Source organism: Pseudorasbora parva, chromosome 16 (assembly GCF_024679245.1).
Source record: "Pseudorasbora parva isolate DD20220531a chromosome 16, ASM2467924v1, whole genome shotgun sequence".
In the NCBI taxonomy this organism is placed as follows: Eukaryota; Metazoa; Chordata; class Actinopteri; order Cypriniformes; family Gobionidae; genus Pseudorasbora; species Pseudorasbora parva.
Window position 1 is genome coordinate 32,552,908 of NC_090187.1, and position 19,846 is coordinate 32,572,753.

Below are 19,846 nucleotides of genomic sequence, written 5' to 3' on the forward strand. Positions count from 1 at the left end.
AAGATGTAGGCGTGTTTGTTTCTTCAGTAGAACAGAAATTTAGATTTTCAAAGAGATAGTTCACCCAAAAATCTAAATTTGATGCTTATCTGCTTACCGGCATCCAAGATGTAGGTGTGTTTCTTTCTTCAGTAGAACAGAAATGAAGATTATTATCTTTAACCATTGCCTGTATAATGCATGTCAATATATTATATATTATTTGACCTTCTTCAATAGAAGTAATGGTGCTGGGGAATATTAAAAGAGGTTCGTGGGATGGGATCTTGATCTTATTTTTCTTTTGTGTAAACATTGTTTGTAATTTGTGTATGTAACGAAATAGTTCTGAGGGGAAATATTTAAGGTGTCATGAACTGGCTTTTTTTCTTTTTTAAACTGTTGTCTGATGTCAACAGTATAAAATGGAAGGTCAACAATGGCAGACCTTCTTCCATTGAAGAAAGAGCACTACATATGCATTATTTGCTTTGAGAATGTTAATGGACTGTGGCAAGGGGGGCGTGGTTCAGCGAGGTCTGCAGCGGGAGAGAGAGCCGCGGGACAAGCGGTACGTGAGTGGGTTGGAAGCAGATTAATAACACCTGTCTCTTGTTCTAGTAATGAGCGCGGAGAGGGGATAAAACAGCAGTGGAATACACTCTTCCTTCCTCCTTATATCGAACTTTGCTACAGTGGTGCCGAAAACCCGGGAAGGAAGTAGGACCGCGCCGCCGCCATGACTACTCCAACGCCCTCCGCCACGCCGTTTGCGGACATTATCACCTCTCTCGCGGCCCTCCACCAGGAACAACATCAGTCCATGCTGGAGCTGCGGGCGGACCAGGAGCGCCGATTCGAGGCCATCGTCCGCGGCCAGCAAGAGGACCGCGAGAGGTTCCGGAGCTGGATAGACCGGGAGGTTCGCACCGAAGCCGCCGGGCTCGCCAGCGCACCGGTCCACGTGCCCCTACACAAGATGGGGCCACAGGACGATCCCGAGGCCTTCATTGACCTATTTCAAAAAGCGGCGGAGGCCTGCGGGTGGCCCCGGGCACAGTGGCCGGTGCACCTTATTCCACTGCTCACCGGAGAAGCCCAGGCGGCCGCCCAACAACTGCCGGTGGCGAACCTCCTGGATTACGAAGATCTGAAGAGGGCCATCATCCAGCGGGTCGGTCGGACCCCCGAACAGCACCGTCAGCGTTTCCGCTCGCTGGAGTGGGGGGAGACCGGCCGGCCCTTCGCGATGGCCCACCAGCTCCGGGACGCCTGCCGCAAATGGCTATTGGCCGGTGGAAGCGACGTGGACCACATCGTCGATCTGGTGGTACTGGAGCAGTTCATCGCTCGGCTACCCAAGAAGACCGCCGAGTGGGTCCAGTGCCACCGGCCCACGTCGCTGACGACGGCCATCAACCTGGCGGAGGACCATCTGGTGGCGTGCCCAGGGGTCGGCGAACCCCGACTAACCTCTCCCTCTCTCTCTCCCCCCTCTGTCTCTCCTTCTCACCCTGTCCCTCTCCCTAGGTCCCGCCCTCCAGGGCCCCCTCGCATTCCCCCCAGAGGTCGGGGTGGAATGGGCCCAGGGCAGTACGGGAGTTCGAGTTCGGCAGTACGGGAGCTGCTGGGGTCGGGCGGAGATAACGGTTCCGGTTCCACCCCCCCTCCACGCTCATATTCCAACCCACTCCCCGCCGCAGGGGCGGCGGGCAGGCCTGGGCTGGCCTGCTGGCGGTGCGGCGACCCGGACCATTTTGTGGACCGATGTCCAATGATGGACATCGGGACAATGATCCGGGTCCCGGACGTTCAGCGGGCCACCCCTGATCAAGCAGGAGAGTACCAAGTTCCTGTGAGTATCAAGGGGGGTACATATCAGGCCTTGGTGGATTCAGGCTGTAACCAAACCTCGATCCATCAAAGCCTGATGCAGCCTGGGGCATTGGATACAAGCCGCATGGTTAAGGTGCGGTGTGTGCACGGGGATGTGGTGGAATATCCGGTTGTCCCAGTCACGATACAGTTTAGGGGAGAAAATCATAGTGTTGAGGTGGCGGTTAGTCCCCACCTCCGGCATCCGCTAATTCTGGGGACAAATTGGCCCGCCTTTCCGGCGTTATTGGGGTCGATATGCGCGGATGCCGCTTGGGGGAACAAGGCTAGGAACGGGGCGGTGCGAGTGCAGGTTGGTGAGACTGATACGGGACCCTCGGGAACTGCTTCAGAGGAACCGAGCGGGGTCGAGAGACTGATTCTCTCGGACCGCGATGACTTCCCTCTGGAGCAGTCTCAAGACGATACCCTCAAACATGCTTTCCACCAGGTCCGCACGATCGACGGTCAGTCCCTTCAACCCGCCTTGCCCGTCACGTATCCTTATTTTGCCATAATTAAGGATAGGTTGTATCGAGTGACCCAAGACGCTCAGACAAAAGTGGATACAACCCAGTTGTTAGTACCAAAGAGCCGCCGGGAAATGCTTTTCCAGGCGGCTCACTCTAACCCAATGGCGGGCCACCTGGGACAGGCGGCCACGCTGAATCGTTTAATGACCCGATTTTTTTGGCCAGGCATTCACGACAATGTGCGCAGGTGGTGCGCGTCTTGTCCTGAATGTCAGTTGGTGAATCCCCTGGCCTCCCCAAAAGCGCCATTGCGCCCCCTTCCATTAATGCAGGTCGTCTTCGAGAGAATTGCGATGGACCTCATCGGGCCATTAGAGCGATCCGCACGCGGACATCGTTTTGCGCTAGTTATCGTGGACTACGCAACACGATATCCGGAAGCAGTGGCTCTCCGCAACATCTCGGCGAAGAGTGTTGCGGACGCACTGTTTCGTTTAATCTCCCGAGTGGGGATTCCGAAGGAAATCCTCACTGATCAAGGCACGGCGTTTATGTCACGCACGTTAAGCGAATTATACGGGTTATTGGGCATCAAATCGATTCGGACAAGCGTCTATCACCCACAAACAGACGGCTTGGTCGAACGATTTAATCGCACTCTTAAATCCATGATCCGTAAATTCGTACAGGAAGACGCCAAAAATTGGGATCGGTGGTTAGAACCCCTCTTATTCGCTGTGCGAGAGGTCCCGCAAGCCTCCACGGGGTTTTCCCCCTTCGAGCTTCTCTACGGACGACAGCCCCGTGGGGTGCTGGACGTCCTACGAGAAACTTGGGAGGAGGGGCCTTCTTTGGCCAAAAACGAAATTCAATATGTGCTGGACTTGCGAACAAAACTCCACACCTTGGGGCGGCTATCTAGGGAGAATTTGTTGCAAGCCCAGGACCGCCAAAGCCGGTCGTATAACAGGGGTACGAGACTACGCAAATTCACACCGGGAGAGAAAGTGCTCGTATTACTCCCGACATCGAGCTCTAAATTAATGTCGAAATGGCAGGGGCCGTTTGAGGTCGCTCGACAGGTTGGAGACCTCGATTATGAAGTGATACGGTCCGATAGGAACGGAGCACGGCAAATATATCACCTCAATCTCCTGAAGAAATGGAATGAGGTCGAATCAGTGTTGTTGGCGACGGTGATCGGGGGAGAGGATGATCTCGGGCCAGAGGCGAGCATCAAAGCACAATCGGTCGCACTGGCCCCTGGGGGAGATCACCTCTCACCGTCCCAACTCACTGATCTCTCAAAACTACAGGCGGAATTCGCCGACGTGTTCTCGCCCCTACCGGGCCGTACCGACTTAATTCAGCACCATATCGAGACCGAGCCGGGCGTGGTAGTTCGCAGCCGGCCGTATCGTTTACCTGAACACAAAAAAAAGTAGTTCAGGAAGAATTAGGGGCAATGCTCGATATGGGAGTAATAGAGGAGTCCAACAGTGACTGGGCGAGCCCGATCGTTTTGGTCCCTAAAACCGACGGCTCGGTCAGGTTCTGTGTGGACTACCGCAAGGTGAACGCAGTGTCGAAATTCGACGCGTATCCAATACCGCGGGTTGACGAGTTGCTTGATCGGCTGGGCACGGCTCGATTTTATTCGACATTGGACTTAACGAAGGGCTATTGGCAGATCCCCTTGTCTCCATTGTCCAAAGAAAAAACAGCCTTCACCACGCCGTTCGGATTGCACCAATTCGTCACGCTTCCCTTCGGTTTGTTCGGGGCACCCGCTACCTTTCAGCGCCTCATGGACAGGATTTTGCGTCCCCATGCCGCATATGCTGCTGCCTACCTGGACGACATCGTGATTTACAGTCACGATTGGCAGCGGCATATGCAACATGTCCGGGCGGTCTTGAGGTCGTTGAGGGGAGCGGGGCTCACGGCCAACCCGAAGAAGTGTGCAATTGGGCGGGTGGAGGTAAGGTATCTGGGCTTCCACTTGGGTCATGGACAGGTGCGTCCCCAAATTGATAAGACCGCCGCAATTGCGACCTGCCCGAGGCCCAAGACCAAAAAGGAGGTAAGGCAGTTCTTGGGGCTGGCGGGATATTATAGACGGTTTATACCAAATTATTCGGACCTCACCAGCCCCCTGACTGACCTTACTAAAAAGGGGCTACCAGATACGGTCCAATGGACGGAGCCGTGCCAGCAGGCCTTCACCCGAGTTAAGGCTGCTCTATGTGGCGGGCCGCTTTTACACTCCCCTGACTTTTCTCTCCCTTTTCTGTTGCAGACTGACGCGTCGGACAGGGGGCTGGGCGCAGTCCTGGCCCAGGAGGTGGAGGGGGGAGAGCGGCCGGTGCTGTACATTAGCCGTAAGCTCTCGAAGAGAGAGGCTAAGTACAGCACCATCGAAAAAGAGTGCCTTGCCATCAGGTGGGCCGTTCTCACCCTCCGCTACTACCTTCTGGGGCGGGAGTTCACCCTCTGTTCGGACCACGCTCCTCTCCAGTGGCTCCACCGCATGAAGGATACCAACGCGCGGATCACCCGTTGGTATCTAGCTCTTCAGCCTTTTAAGTTCCAGGTGGTCCACAGGCCGGGTGCTCAGATGGCTGTGGCCGACTTCCTCTCCAGAAATGGGGGGGGGGGGCTGCAGGCCGGACGGCTCCCCGGCCTGAGTCGGGCGGTGGGGGTATGTGGCAAGGGGGGCATGGTTCAGCGAGGTCTGCAGCGGGAGAGAGAGCCGCGGGACAAGCGGTACGTGAGTGGGTTGGAAGCAGATTAATAACACCTGTCTCTTGTTCTAGTAATGAGCGCGGAGAGGGGATAAAACAGCAGTGGAACCGGAGATCGAGGAGAGAGAGAACCCGGACGGTTGATGCGAACCCCCATGTACAGAGACTGAGTACCGGAACCCGGAAGTGCCGACCCGGAAGTGATCGAGAGATCGTGTTATGAGATTCCACACTTGAATGTGTGTGTGCTGACAAGTTTATTGAGAAAATAAAGAGCAAGCATCAACCGTCCAGCCGACCCCTTGTCCTCTTCCTTCCTCCTTATATCGAACTTTGCTACATGGAGAAGTACAGAGAGGGTCAAAAAGAGCAGCATTGTGTCTTTGTAGATTGAGAGAAAGCATATGACAGAGTGCCAAGAGAGGAGCTGTGGTATTGTATGAGGAGGTCTGGAGTGGCAGAGAAGTATGCTAGAGTGGTACAGGATACGTATGAGAGCAGTAGGACAGTGGTAAGATGTGCCGTAGGTGAGACAGAGGACTTCACGGTGAAGGTGGACTGCATCAAGGATCGGCTCTGAGCCCTTTCTTGTTTGCGGATGACATTGTGATCTGTAGTGAGAGCAGGGAGCAGGTGGAGGAAAGTCTAGAGAGGTGGAGGTGTGCTCTGGAGAGAAGATGAATGAAGGTTAGTCGCAGCAAGACAGAATACATGTGTGTGAATGAGAGGGAACCAAGTGGAAAAGTGAGGTTACAGGGAGAAGAGGTAAAGAAGGTGCAGGATTTTAAGTACTTAGGGTCAACAGTCCAGAGCAATGGGGAGTGTGGAAAGAGGAAAAGAAGCGTGTTCAGGCAGGTTGGAATGGGTGGAGAAAAGTGTCAGGTCTGTTGTGTGATAAAAGATTACCAGCAAGAATGAAAGGAAAGGTATACAGGACAGTAGTGAGACCAGCGATGTTGTATGGTTTGGAGACAGTTGCACTGAGGAAAAGACAGGAGGAAGAGCTAGAGGTAGCAGAGCTGAAGATGTTGAGGTTCTCTTTGGGAGTGACGAGGATGGAAAGAATCAGGAATGAGTACATCAAACAGCACATGTGAGATGTTTTGGAGATAAAGTTAGAGAGGCCAGGTTGAGATGGTTTAGACATGTTCAGAGGAGGGTAGAGCCTCAGAGGATGCTGAGGTTAGAGCTGCCAGGCAGGAGGTCAAGAGGAAGACCAAAGAGGAGGTTTATGGATGTAGTGAAGGAGGACATGAAGGTAGTCCGTCTGCGAGAAGAGGATACAGAGGATAGGAATAGATAGGGGCAGATGATTAGCTGTGGCGACTCCTGAAGGGAAAAGCCGAAAGAAGAAGATACTGTTGTCAACTAATGACGTTTGTGTGGTTTTTACATTCAAAAACATCATAACTAATAAGTAATAGGCTATTTTCTACACTGGTTTTGAGGCTGTCTTCTGAACGGGCGCTGGGTTTTGATGGGCGTGATGCCCTGGAGACTTGGAAGTAAAGGCCTCGGCTAGGATTGGATAAGATTTGCATATTTAATGAGCTTCAGCTCCCCTGTCATATCTACCCTCTGTCAGTTAATGTCACATGAGGGAGAGATTATTTTGAAAGCGGCAACTGCAACTTGTCTTTATCAAACAAATAGTTGACCCAAAAATGAAAAATGTATGTTTATCTGCTTACCCCCAGGGCATCGAAGATGTAGGCATGTTTGTTTCTCCAGTAGAACCCAAATGAAGATTTTAAAAGAGATAGTTCACCCAAAAATCTAAATTTGATGTTTATCTGCTTACCAGCATCCAAGTTGTAGGTGTGTTTGTTGCTTCAGTAGAACTGAAATGAAGATTATCTCCAACCGTGCTTGTATAATGCATGTCAATGGGGTGTATTTCTATGAGAGCCACTTTGAGAGTAAAAAACACAGACATATGAATCCATACTAAAACCCTGTTGCTCATGGTGACACATTGATATCTTAAGACACAAAATTATTGGTTTCTGCCAGAAACCAAACAGTATTTGTTATTTTTTACCTCATATCAGAAGAAGGTCAAATTCCCGAGGCAATCCTAGACATATTTACATAGGTGCCTCATTCGAAGAATCCGTGCTGGCACTAATGCGGATTCTCTCTCTCTCTCTCTCTCTCTCTCTCTCTCTCTCTCTCTCTCTCTCTCTCTCTCTCTCTCTCTCTCTCTCTCTCTCTCATATATATATATATATATATATATATATATATATATATATATATATATATATATATATATATTAGGGCCGGGACTCGATTAAAAAAAAAAATCTAATTAATTAGAGGCTTTGTAATTAATTAATCAAAATTAATCGCATTTTAATTGCATATAAATATTTGACCTGAGAACAATATATCAATATATATATATCAAGGAACAGCTCCATGAGTCAGTGGGCGGGGCTACTAAATTACACTCCTCCTAGCCTGCACGTGGCTACTCTTGCCGATCAGATCACACCTAAAAGCTTCTCTTTGACTAATAAGGATGTTTTTAGCTCTGAAACTTACAGGATAATCTTAATGACCTTTTAAATGACCTTTTAAATATCAAAAGCTCAAGGGAAAGTTTTTCTCAATTCATCACCCCTTTAATAATTATTCATTACTCATTATGATTATTTGAATCAGTTAAGTAGATTAAACCTAAAACCTTGAGAGAAACCATCGTTGACTACAAGCCCCTTTGTCTGAACAATGGTTTTTACAGTTTTACTCACTACACAGCAATTTGTTTTGCGTACGATACTTGCATATGGCTTGAGCCGTAGAAGTCCGTCCGGGTGGAAATCGCAGGAGAAAGTTCGATGGTTTGTTCCAATGGTTTTTACAACTCACGATTCCTTTCATAGTAAGTGAAGGAACGACAGTGAACTCGCAGAGACTCTGATGGTTGAAAAAGGTCCACATGAAGTACTGGGGGCTAGCACAACACATGGCTGTGTGTGTAGGTCCTCCCTGCTTGGAGGGCCTGCATTGCGTGGCCTGGCTCAGGACCAGCCACGATGACGTGTTGGTTCAATCAGAGAGAGAGAAGAGAGAGGGAGAGCACCTGAGCGACTGTCTTTTAAGGTCTGGAAGTAGTCACACCCTCCTGATGTAGACTTGACCAATGAGATTGTTGGGATTTCCAAGCGGGAAATTCCTCTGGAGATTTTATGGCTCTTTGTTTCAAGCATGAATGAATGGGTCTCTGACCATTCATACTCTAATTAATGCAACAAACACACACTGCATCCTCTGGATGAATGATATACATGAAAGTGTAAGTCATGAAGCGAGCATTAATTTGATAAGAGACATGACATATATAAGGTTACCTGAACTAGTAAGTTGTTCATAAGACAAACAGATGCAAAATACCATACAAGAGACATTTTACAAGACAGTTATATATTTGTACATACAATGTCTGGGGGTGCGTGTTCATTTATAGATGGTTTTTCTATAATTTGAGGCAAAAGAGTGTGTTTTACAAGCTTTGTGTCTATTAATTTTCATGTGGCCAAATTCTTTTGGGCCGTAAAACGTCTTATCGGTTGGTTTCCAGGATAACAGAGGATATTTCTCTGCTGTGTTAGGGGAGGGTCTATTACTAAGCACAAAGCATTTAAAACATATTTGTTAAATGTAACCTGCGATTATGTAATGTTTGATTCGCCTCAGTCGCTACATGTATTTTCTTTTTAAGGTTTTTTCTTTTGTATGATTATTCTTTTAAACCTTTTTAAGTGTCATTAAAGATTGGCTGTTTACATTTCTGCTTGTTCTTTCCATTTGTTTGGAAAACCTGTAGTTGTGAACATTTACAATACATATTTTATACATTAGGACTGGGTTATCCTGCTAAGATCAGGGCAGTGGCTGAGTGGAAGCGTCCAACTAATGTGGCTGAATTGCGTTCTATTTTAGGATCCGCAAGTTATTATAGGCGTTTTGTAGAGGGATTTGCTCAATTGGCTTCCCCGTTACATCGCCTTGTTGCAGAACTAGTAGGGACAAAGAAGAAGAGGGGTTCTGGAAAACTGCTGTTGGACTGAGGAGTGTGAGCAGGTTTTCAAAATTTTAGGCAACGATTGGTGTCTGCTGCTGTATTGGCATATGCAGATTTCTCCCTCCCATTTGTGTTAGAGATTGATGCTAGCCATTTTTGGTTTGGTTAAAAGGATGGTAAGATGAAGCCAGTGGCATATGCTAGAGTTTAGAGACTATCTCTTAGAACAGAAGTTTACCGTTTAAACAGATAACAATCCCTTGAGCTATTTGAAGACTGCTAAACTTGGTGCTTTAGAGCAACACTGGGCTTCCCAGCTAGCAGTGTTTGATTTTGATATTTAATATCGCCCTGGCCGCACTAACGGTAATGCAGATGCTTTGTCTTGGCAGTACACAGTGGTGTCTTCTCTGCAGCAAGAGCAGAATTGTTTGACAAGGGGAGGTCAGTAGAGGCAGAACAGAGCACAATATGTGCTTTTGCTACAATGTTGTAGTGATGGCCGAGAGCATGTTCTTGTTATTACAGATGTCTTCTCGAAATACACTCAGGCTGTGCCCACACAGGACCAGAAAGCATCTACAGTAGCTAATGTTTTTGTCCATGGGTGGTTTTATAGGTTCGGTGTATCGGTTATGCTCAATGCTATTTTAGTTAGTTTGCCTAGGCTGCAGCCTAGGGGCCCCACTTGTGCAGGGGCCTCAGGTTAGCCAGACTTTTTATTTTTTATTTACTTCAGTGGCAATAAAAAAAAGACCCTCATTGGCCCATAAGAAACAAAAAAGGCAGGCGGTTGGATATATGTGACTTGGTCTGGATCTGTCCAATCAGCTGCTGGTCAAATTATGTCAATCATTTTCATTTATGTCACTGCTGTTGCTAGACGAGCAAAGCAGTTAAATGTCCTTCCGTGTCATGCATGATTTCAAACCATGACGTCTTAGTGTATTACAAATAGTAACCTTGGAAACGGTTGTCCCAGCTCTTTTCAGGTCATTGAGCAGCTCCTCCCATGTAGTTCTGGGCTGATTTCTGACCTTTCTTAGGATCATTGAGTCCCCACAAGGTGAGATCTTGCATGGAGCCCCAGTCTGAGGGAGATTGACAGTCATGTTTAGCTTCTTCCATTTTCTAATGATTGCTCCAACAGTGGACCCTTTTTCACCAAGCTGCTTAGCAATTTCCTCGTAGCCCTTTCCAGCCTTGTGGAGGTGTATAATTTTGTCTTTATTGTCTTTGGACAGCTCTTTGGTCATGTTCATGTCAGTAGTTGGATTTTTACTGATTGTATGGGGTGGACAGGTGTCTTTATGCAGCTAACAACCTCAAACAGGTGCATCTAATTTAGGATAATAAATGGAGTGGAGGTGGACATTTTAAAGGCAGACTAACAGGTCTTTGAGGGTCAGAAATCTAGCTGATAGACAGGTGTTCAAATACTTATTTGCAGCTGTATCATACAAATAAATAATTTTTAAAAATCATATATTGTGATTTCTGGATTTTCTGGATTCATGCCCCTACGATGACAATTTCAGACCCCTCCATGATTTCCAAGTGGGAGAACTTGCAAAATAGCAGGGTGTTCAAATACTTATTTTCCTCACTGTATCTGTCCCATGACAAAAAGTGAACGATAGCTCTAGCCCTGCAAGTAAGAAGAAGAAGAAGAAGATGATGATGAAAGAGATCAGCAAGGAACCAGAGGCTGAGGTCCATGAAACCTTCAGGTTTAAGGAACCATTTGGGGAATTCAAGGCCCGATCTCTCTGGGGGGTCTGGAGGGTCCGAACACTGGAATCAGAGAAAACGAACCCAAGGTGGCAACAGGACGCTTCTGGTAAGAGACAAACTTAAAATTCGGGGAAGAATTTTAAATAATAATTTGGGTTGAATTGAATTGAAAAAAAATGTAATGGTAAAAGTGAAAACCATAGTGGGGGTCTGACTGTGATTTCTGTGATCTCTGTGATCACTGTGATTACGATATTCTGAGAGAACTGAGATCATGGAACATGGTCAAGAAGTTTGGGAGAATTGAGGTCACGTGGGTGATTAAGATTTTCTGGGAGAATTGAGACCACGCAAGTGGTTAAGAAATTCAGGTGAATTGAAATCATGCCAATGGTTAAGACATTTCTGGAAGGATTGAGAGTGCGTAAGGGGTTATGAAGTCTCGGAGTAATTGAAATCACATAGAGGGTGCTTGGAAAAGCATCAGATATGTACGGAGTATTTTGTGCATAATTGTGTTCATTGTCTTTTGGAAATGTTGGAGGAGGAGATTGTGTAATTGCACTAGTTAAATATTTGGGTTTTCTTAAATGGAAATGTGATATTTATCTGCTGACCCCCAGTGCATCCAACATGTATGTGTGTATGTTTCTTCAATAGAACACAAATTAAGATTTTTAACACCAACCGTTGCTGCAGTGTAGGTCATATAATGCATGTGAATGGGTAACAGTTCTATGAGAGCAAAAAAATCAAATAAAAAATTCTTAGACAACATGCACAAAGAGCACTGTGGCTCATGACGACACATTGATATCTTAAGACACAAAACGATCAGTTTGTGTAAAAAATTGAGCCTTATTTATATAATTTTAGTTTTAACCTCAAATACAACGCTATATCCAACAGCGTTTAGGCACTTCACTTCTGGTAAGGAAGGTCAATAATACACGCTCTGGCGTCGTGTATGAGATTCACTTCTGGCGTTGGCGTAAACTATGCCAGATCGTGTATACCAAAAAGTGATGTCTTTACACGTACACAATGCCAAATCATGTATATTGACCTTAATGAAAGTGAAGCGCGTTCCAGGCTGTTGGATATAGCGTTGTATTTGAGATTAAAACTAAAATTATATAAATACGGCTCGATTGCTCACACAAACTGATCGTTTTGTGTCTTAAGATATCAATGTGTCGTCATGAGCCACAGGGCTCTTTGTGCATGTTGTCTAAGCATGTTTTTATTTTTGCCCTCATAGAATTGTTACCCATTCACATCATTATATGACCTACACACAGCAACGGTTGGAATTAAAAATCTCCATTTGTGTTCTACTGAAGAAACAAACACACCTACATGTTGGATGTACTAAGCAGATAAACATCACATTTTCATTTTTGGGTGAACTATCCCTTTAAGTGTGTTTTTAAAATGTTCTAATAAACAATGTGCAATTGATAAATATAATTTTATATGTCAAATATGTTGTTTAAGTAAAATATAACTAAATAAAAAAATAAAAGGGGGGTCGAAGGGGCTCGCAGGGGGTCTCGCCCAGGGAGCAATTCAATGCAGAACCGCCACTGGTGAAGCAGATAACAGGGAAAAGGGAAAGCCACAGCTGTTTAACCCTTTTGCACATACGTTCTTAATTATAAGACTGGCAGCCTGGCGTGAGTTTTTTTATTGCAACCTATTTTCTCTTCTCCAAATCTCTAAACACTGTCAACACAACTCGCTATGCAGTCTCTGCTCCTTATCTTCAATCCAGATGGCGAGAATATGATGACAGCGTAGGCCAACCCAGCATTGCGATGTTCAGGGTGCTGAATAATATCTTGTACAGCTATAAAAATGTATTTTGAATTTGATGCAAGCAGATTTAAACAATGGCCAGTAACATGCCTATATGAGTGTGGTATAACTTATAAGCAAATAATACAAATTGCATTAGAAGAGAGATTTAAAAAAATTAACTTTGTTATAATTGAATTGATTCTTTATTTAGTTATAACTGAATTAAAATCTTTTAGTTATAATTGAATTAATTTATAAACTTACACAAGCGGTTCACTAAACCACTGTTTAAAAAAAAAAGAAGCTATTTTATATTTAGTTTTCTCTCCCCTGCTGTACCGAACCGTGACTTCAAAACCGAGGTGCATACCAAACCATCAGTTTTGTTTACCATTACACCCTTAGTATATTGTATTTACTTAAAGCATTCACAGGCAAATTTGATTTATGTATTTTACTGGTGTCAAAATCAGGCATGTATGAATGCCAGGAAATATTCTTGCCAATATCCATGGATCACTGGATCTTTGTCAGTTTTAAGCACCACTATATCGAGTCTACCCTTTAGTTTAAACTGAAACTTGTTTTACTCGTTGTTTACACAGTTTCCCCTATTAAACCCAGTCACGCAGCAGCTCTTTTGCCACTCACTCAGGCTGAGAGGGGCATGCTCTGTCAGGAAAGTGACATCAATGCATACCCTTTATATCCCTTTTGTTGACTTTACATTAAGTCAACACTTTTCTTGACTTTTGTTACATTGTTACATTGTTACATTAAGTAATTTCACTTTTGTTGAAATTACATTAAGTGTCATTACAACAGACCCAGCAATCCCAAGTCCTTGGTGGTGTTGTATGTCACTGGTAGATCCGGAGTAAATTATCATGTCCTGCACATAACCAGTGAGCACATCACACAAAACAAAAAACTTGACCCTAAATATGTGCTGTTTAGATGGAATGAACTGACGAAATGCCAGCCTGCCTTTCCACTTCATCCGAGATTCATCAACACACAGATCTCGGTATGGCACAAAAATGCGATGAAAGGAGGAGGTGAGAGCAGTACAAATATTTCTGATTTTTTTCAGCGGGTCATTTAAAACTGCTGTTGCATTGTTTGCGAAATGAAGACAGCAGAGGAGCAGAAGGAATCGGTCCTGTGAAAACAAAGACCCGAAAGATGGTGTAAAGAGCATGGGGTCTGTGCTCCAGTAATCCTGAAGTTTTAATCACCCCCATAAGGAGAACTGCCACTAAAAATGTGTACATTTCAGGGATATTTGTTGGAACCCATTTAACCATTTTTCCCCTCACTTCTTTTTCTTTTAAGTCAGAGGCATAGCGGTACGTTTCCTCCACAATTTCTCAGAAAACTTCTTCAGTGAAGAACAATTTAAAACAGTTGACCTCACTGGGGGATTCTGGTGGATTTTGCACTCCACACTGTTGGTCCTCAAAATTGCCTGGGCCAGGAGGATTAAAAAGGTTGGTTACCTTCCAGGATGACGAGCTTACCTCAGCTGCATCATTTGATGGTGAAATGTGCTCTGGCGTTGTGGAAGAAGTCTCCTCTTCACCCTCAATGTTGTCAAGAGCTTCAAGGTTTGGGGGAAGGTCTTCATCACTGTCACTCTCTGCCTCACTGTCAAAATTCTCCTCATTAGAATTAAAAATTGTCTTCTTTTAAATAAATTGTCTGCCATTTTCTCTGAAGTAGTTAAAAACTGGTAAATTGTATTAAAATTGTGTCTGCAGTGGGTACCAACGCGAGTGTGAGGTAGTGACGTCAACAGTGACAACTTGTCAGCGGGAAATATATATATATTTTTTTCATACAAAATATTTTCAAATTGTTAACAAAATTAATTGGATGCAAGTTAACTCCTTATTGTTTATATACTTATTAAAAATATATATGTTAGTTTCTTGGTAATTTATCACGAGCTGTGGGCGGGGCACCATCATGTGTTTACAACAGTGCCAGGGAGGCAGTTAGCTGGATTTGCGACACAAGATCACCCACATGTGACATTACATGAGGGAACAGCCCTAGACTGATCGTACACATCAAATGGTAGTAAATGATTGTGTTAGTTGATCTGTAATGTTGTAGCGGGCTAACATTATGGGCATTTGTCCCCCGTTTATGTGTTTACAACAGTGCCAGGGAGGCAAAACCTCAGGGAAAAACTGTATTTACAACACAAGATCGCCCACATCTCGTGATATGTGACATTACTTGAGGGAATAGCCTAGACTAATCGTCACGTCAAAGGGCAGAAAATGATCGTTATTTAATCGGTAATGTTATCATGGGCCATTTACAACACTGATATCTTGCTGTTATATATATTAGTATGCAATTACAAACTATATTTAGTGTTTGCTGATATTTTGTGGTTGTGTAATGTAATTTGAAGTGTCTGAAACCTAAAATAAACATTAAAAGACACTGAGCTAAGTCTGTTTTTCACTCACTCAGTCTTTGGCTCAGCGCCAGTCAGCGTGCTAAAGCAGATTTTACATTTTGAATTTGGCAGTTGATCACTGAGCGTTCTAATCGCACCCGTATGATCGTACGCACCAGGAACCAGCATAGAATGATCAAACGGGTTTGATCATATGTGTCAAAGGGTTAAATCAACTTTCTTCCCCATTCTGACATTCAGTTTGGAGTTCAGGAGATTAGGCTTGTTTGAGATGCGCCTTGCCTCGCCTGAAAAAAAGGCGAGACTAGGCGGCTGCCGTGAGGGGAGTAGTGAAAAAAGTTCAGGCAAATCGGACAGTTCTCTCTTCTCGTAGTGGATCAGACACCTGCGAGATCAGTTGCAGATATCGCGGTATTCACACTCTTGCGCTCTGTTGCTGATAAACTGGATGTAATTTAAGTTTTGTTTTTTTATATGAAAATAAATATTATAAACAAGACACCCAAAGTTTCTGTTATTTATTTCCATTCGAAAGACCATTCCATTGTTTATCAAGCATTTTTACTTTAATTACATACATGTTTTTATATTTTTTTATTCATATAACAATCACATAACCAACAGAGAGATCGCACTCTCCGAGAGTTTGAGAATATCCACACATAATTTATACAGATAAAAATATGATATCAGAGTTTTAAAATCAAATATTTTAAAAAGAGAACCATACATCACGGTTGTTTAAACCAATAAGCATTAAGCTGTGTCGTCAGCAAGTCGTTTCCCATCATGCTTTTGCTCCGCGCAGTCGATGGAGAGCAACTGCGCTCAACTGCAGAATCCGACACATCCGCCTGGCCATCGCGAGAGATTTTTGACATACGTCAGCATGACATCAGAGCAAGGCGGACCGCCCTAGGACACATTTCTAACCGGCATTTATCTTGCGCTGATCACCGGTGATCGGTTCTGCACAGATTTTGCTCATCTCAAACAAGCCTAATGTCTTGACCAGGACCACACCCCTAAATGCATTGAAGCAACTGCCATGTGATTGGTTGATTAGATAATTGCATTAATGAGAAATTGTACAGGTGTTTCTAATAATCATTTAGGTGAGTGTACAATGACAAATTGGGGGGCATTTAGATCTAAATGTAAACAAGTGTAAACTGAAAGATGTGTTACGAGACTTAAAGTGCTTAGGTGGATTATTATCTATCTTACTTGTATTTGTCGGCTAGTTTGACTTGGACCACTATTGTTTTGAACCCCAGGGTCTGTTATGATTTTAATTAATCAAGAGAACCACTGATTGGTTGTTTCTTCATTTATGTTTATTTGGTCTCTGTGGAGACTGAGGATCTAGCCTGGGGATGTGTGTCTGGATTTCGGGGGTATCGCACACCCCTAACATGTAGGGAGTGCAGAAACAGTGTTTTGCTGATTTTGCTGAGCCTGGCTTTCAGATATGAAATATGGATTTGAAACACTAAAGAAATCAGATGAATATTACCTGTGATATTGTTTGTACCTCTCCTTGAGGGAGAGCACATATTATCGGTATGTTTTGGGAAATGTTCCGTAGCCCTGACTGAAGCATGCAAAGCTGTTGGATGGTAAGAGATTCACGTTATGCATTCGAAGTTGCGCATGAATTTGGGGCGCTGAGGAAAGTAGGATGGGCACCCAATTTCAATGATTGTATTGTGATACTCTTGAGAATGATACTCTTCTAGACGCAATTTTCTTTCCTGGCCAGGTTTATATCTGTAAATGCGCAGCGAACGCTAATAACAAAGATTTTATTTAAACAGGAAACGTGAGAGCAGATGAGGCTGCGAAGGCCGTGGCAGCGCAGCCATCAAAAGAACCCGAATGTCTTTTACTATCTGAAATAAACACAAATGCTTTGACTTCTTTACAGAGTATGAAGACCTTCGCACACAACAGCGGAGAATGAGTTGGAAACGCACCATCCAAAATAGAGTGGAGATGGCAAGCCTTGTTTACCACAACAAATTCTATCATTATGTTAAATGGCTGCACGGGTTGGACCACGCAGCCAACAGGGGGAATGGTATCACAAATAAAAAATTCTGAAGTAGATGCGTAATTCTTAACACACAGAATGTGGCAGTGGAACGTGAGAATGCGACCATTAAAAAAATGTTGTGGGGGACATTGGACTCACATGGGTAAAGGCCCTAGCAATTGTGTGTAATGTACATGAGAATGGAGAAAAGACCCAAAGCAAATTTAAGCCTGTTTGAAATCATCTTTGGAAGACTGCTATTTATGGGCATGGCAAGGGGTGAACAACAGCTTCCATCCACAGATGGGTGTGAGAACTGCATGTTGAATGATTGCAAGGAAATGTCATCTCTGTTATCTAACATCTGTGTGCAGGTAAAGGCGACTCAGGGAAAGCCAGCAAAAATTCCTCTCCACAATATCGAAACTAGGTGATTTTGTGGTGATACGAGACCTGATGAGAACGAGCTGGAAGGCGAAAAGGTGGCTAGGACCTTTTGTCTGGCTGTTGACAACACACAACGCCATCAAGGTTTCTGAGAGAGTGATGTGGGTGCATGCGAGTTATTGCAGAAAGGTCCAACCGGTGACTGAGGAGGAGGAGCTGAAAGGAGACCAACAGGAGGCACATGTTGATGCTGGCAGAGGTCAAATATGAACATCACCTGCTATTATCAATACAGGAGCAGGGGCATCTGCCAAGAGTGGTACTGAGACAGCCAACATTCAAGTTAGAGCCCATTGAAATATATCAAGCGGCTGTTTCTGTGAAAAAAGTGAGAAGTTAGACCATTTTAAGAGGTAGTGATAAGAGACCAGAGCATCCTTGGGGTGTGCTCAAACGCAGCCCACAAATTCCAAGCAGGAAGCAAGTGACTATAAACAAAATTAATGGGTTGGGGTGTACTGTACTAGCAATAGCTAACAGCACTGAAGATGCTTTAATAATGGTGAATGAGGAAATGAAAATGTTTAGACGTGATCAGCAGAAAAAGTGGAAGTTTGAAAAATGTTGGCACTGTCATGTTGTTTTCACATTCCAGATTACAGTCACGAACATCATCGACCATATAAGAATGCCAGTAAGAGAGCCTGAGAAAGCTGATGATTCCTGGTTTGGGTGGATAACAGATCTAAGGGGCTGGGGATACTGTATAGGGTTTACTGCCAATTTTAGCAATAATTGTTCTGATATTGTTATGTCTACAATGTATTTTTCAATGCATTACTGGACTGGTGCAAAGACTGGGGACATCTACTGTAAGACCTCAGATGATTGAGATAACTAACAATGAGACACCTAAAACGAATTAGGGAAGTTATATTTACTTTTATTTTTCTTACTTTAATCTGGGCATTAAAAGGGGACTCAGATATTTAAATACCTATAACTATACTTTGCTTGCAGTGAAAAAGGGACTAAATCCCGCAAAAATAGCCTGCATATTTTCCTTCTTCTTTCACAAATTTAGAGTTATCGTTTATACGAAAATAAGAGATGAAGGGTGTAAGTGTGATGAGGGATTTAAATTTGTTTGTTTTATTATTATTTTTATCACTACTTACATTTGTTTTTACTACTATTCATATACATTTAAAAAAAAGAGACTATCAAAGATTGATAAAAGGGGAATTGTTGTGGAAAAATTGTAATCACTGCTGAAGAATATTTTGATTATTGATTATTTAGAGTGTGTTTGTATTTTACAGGAGCTAATATGTGTCTCTGCCATACAGAACACTTCTGTGCTATGTTTAACACTCTTACCATGTGTGGAAAACTACTGAGAGGGAATTGTTTTGACAATGGGGGTATAAGAGATTGTTACTTCTGTTATGTCTTCAGTTCAAACTTGATGCAGGCACTGATGACTGTTGACTGTGGCTCTTTCTTGCAAGAAATATACTCCTCACCCTCCCCTCGTACCCTCTTGGGACCTCTCAGTAGTTTTAGGGCTCCCTTTGAGCCCTCGCTCTCAGTAGATGTTAAGTTCTTGTCTATGAAGACCGACATTTCGGTTTTCCGACATTTCCTCCATCAAGAGAATAGGGGACCTGCAGGTATTTTCGGTTGACAAAGCATGCCTGGTATTCGGGCGGGGGAATTCTCACATGATCCTGATACCCCAGCCTGGATATGTGCCCAAGGTTCTCACCACTCTGTTCAGAGACCAGGTGGTGAACCTGCAAGTGCTGCCTTTGGAGGAGGCAGACCTAGCCTTGGCACTGCTCTGTCCAGTACGCGCTTTCTCCGTGCTTACGTAGACAGGACACAGTGTTTCAGGACCTCAGACTAGCTCTTTGTCTGTTTTGGTGGGAAGCTGAAAGGGCAGGCTCTCTCAAAGCAAAGGTTGTGTCACTGGATTGTGGACACCATTGTTTTGTCATACCAGCAGCAGGGGCGCCCATGCCCCCTTGGGGTCAGGGCACACTCCACTCGAGTGTTTGGTGCATGGCGCTTCGCGAACAGACATCTGCAGAGCTGCAGGCTGGGCGACACCGTACACATTTGCATGATTCTACAAACTCCGAATGGAGCCTGTTTCCGACTATGTACTCGCCTCTACTAGTGGCCGGTAATTGACTAGGCTCAGGTGTCTTCGCTTGCTCGCCATTCCACTCCACGGACTGGATACATGAAATAATTTCCTCAGGTGACCTTCCCAGAAGCCCTGAACTCCTCCAGCACTGTTGACGCCAACACCAGTAAGTCTGCCCTATCTAGCCTCATGTCCGGCCAGGT

At 44.6% G+C, this 19,846-nt stretch overlaps 1 long non-coding RNA gene across 1 annotated transcript; it reads left to right on the forward strand.

Moving 5' to 3' along the window:
- Positions 1 to 1,622: 1,622 nt before the first annotated feature.
- LOC137043460 (uncharacterized) lies at positions 1,623 to 5,362 on the forward strand. The gene is made up of 2 exons (XR_010898489.1): positions 1,623 to 1,834; positions 5,144 to 5,362. It is a non-coding gene; the product is annotated as an uncharacterized lncRNA (long non-coding RNA).
- The last annotated feature ends 14,484 nt before the right edge of the window (positions 5,363 to 19,846 follow it).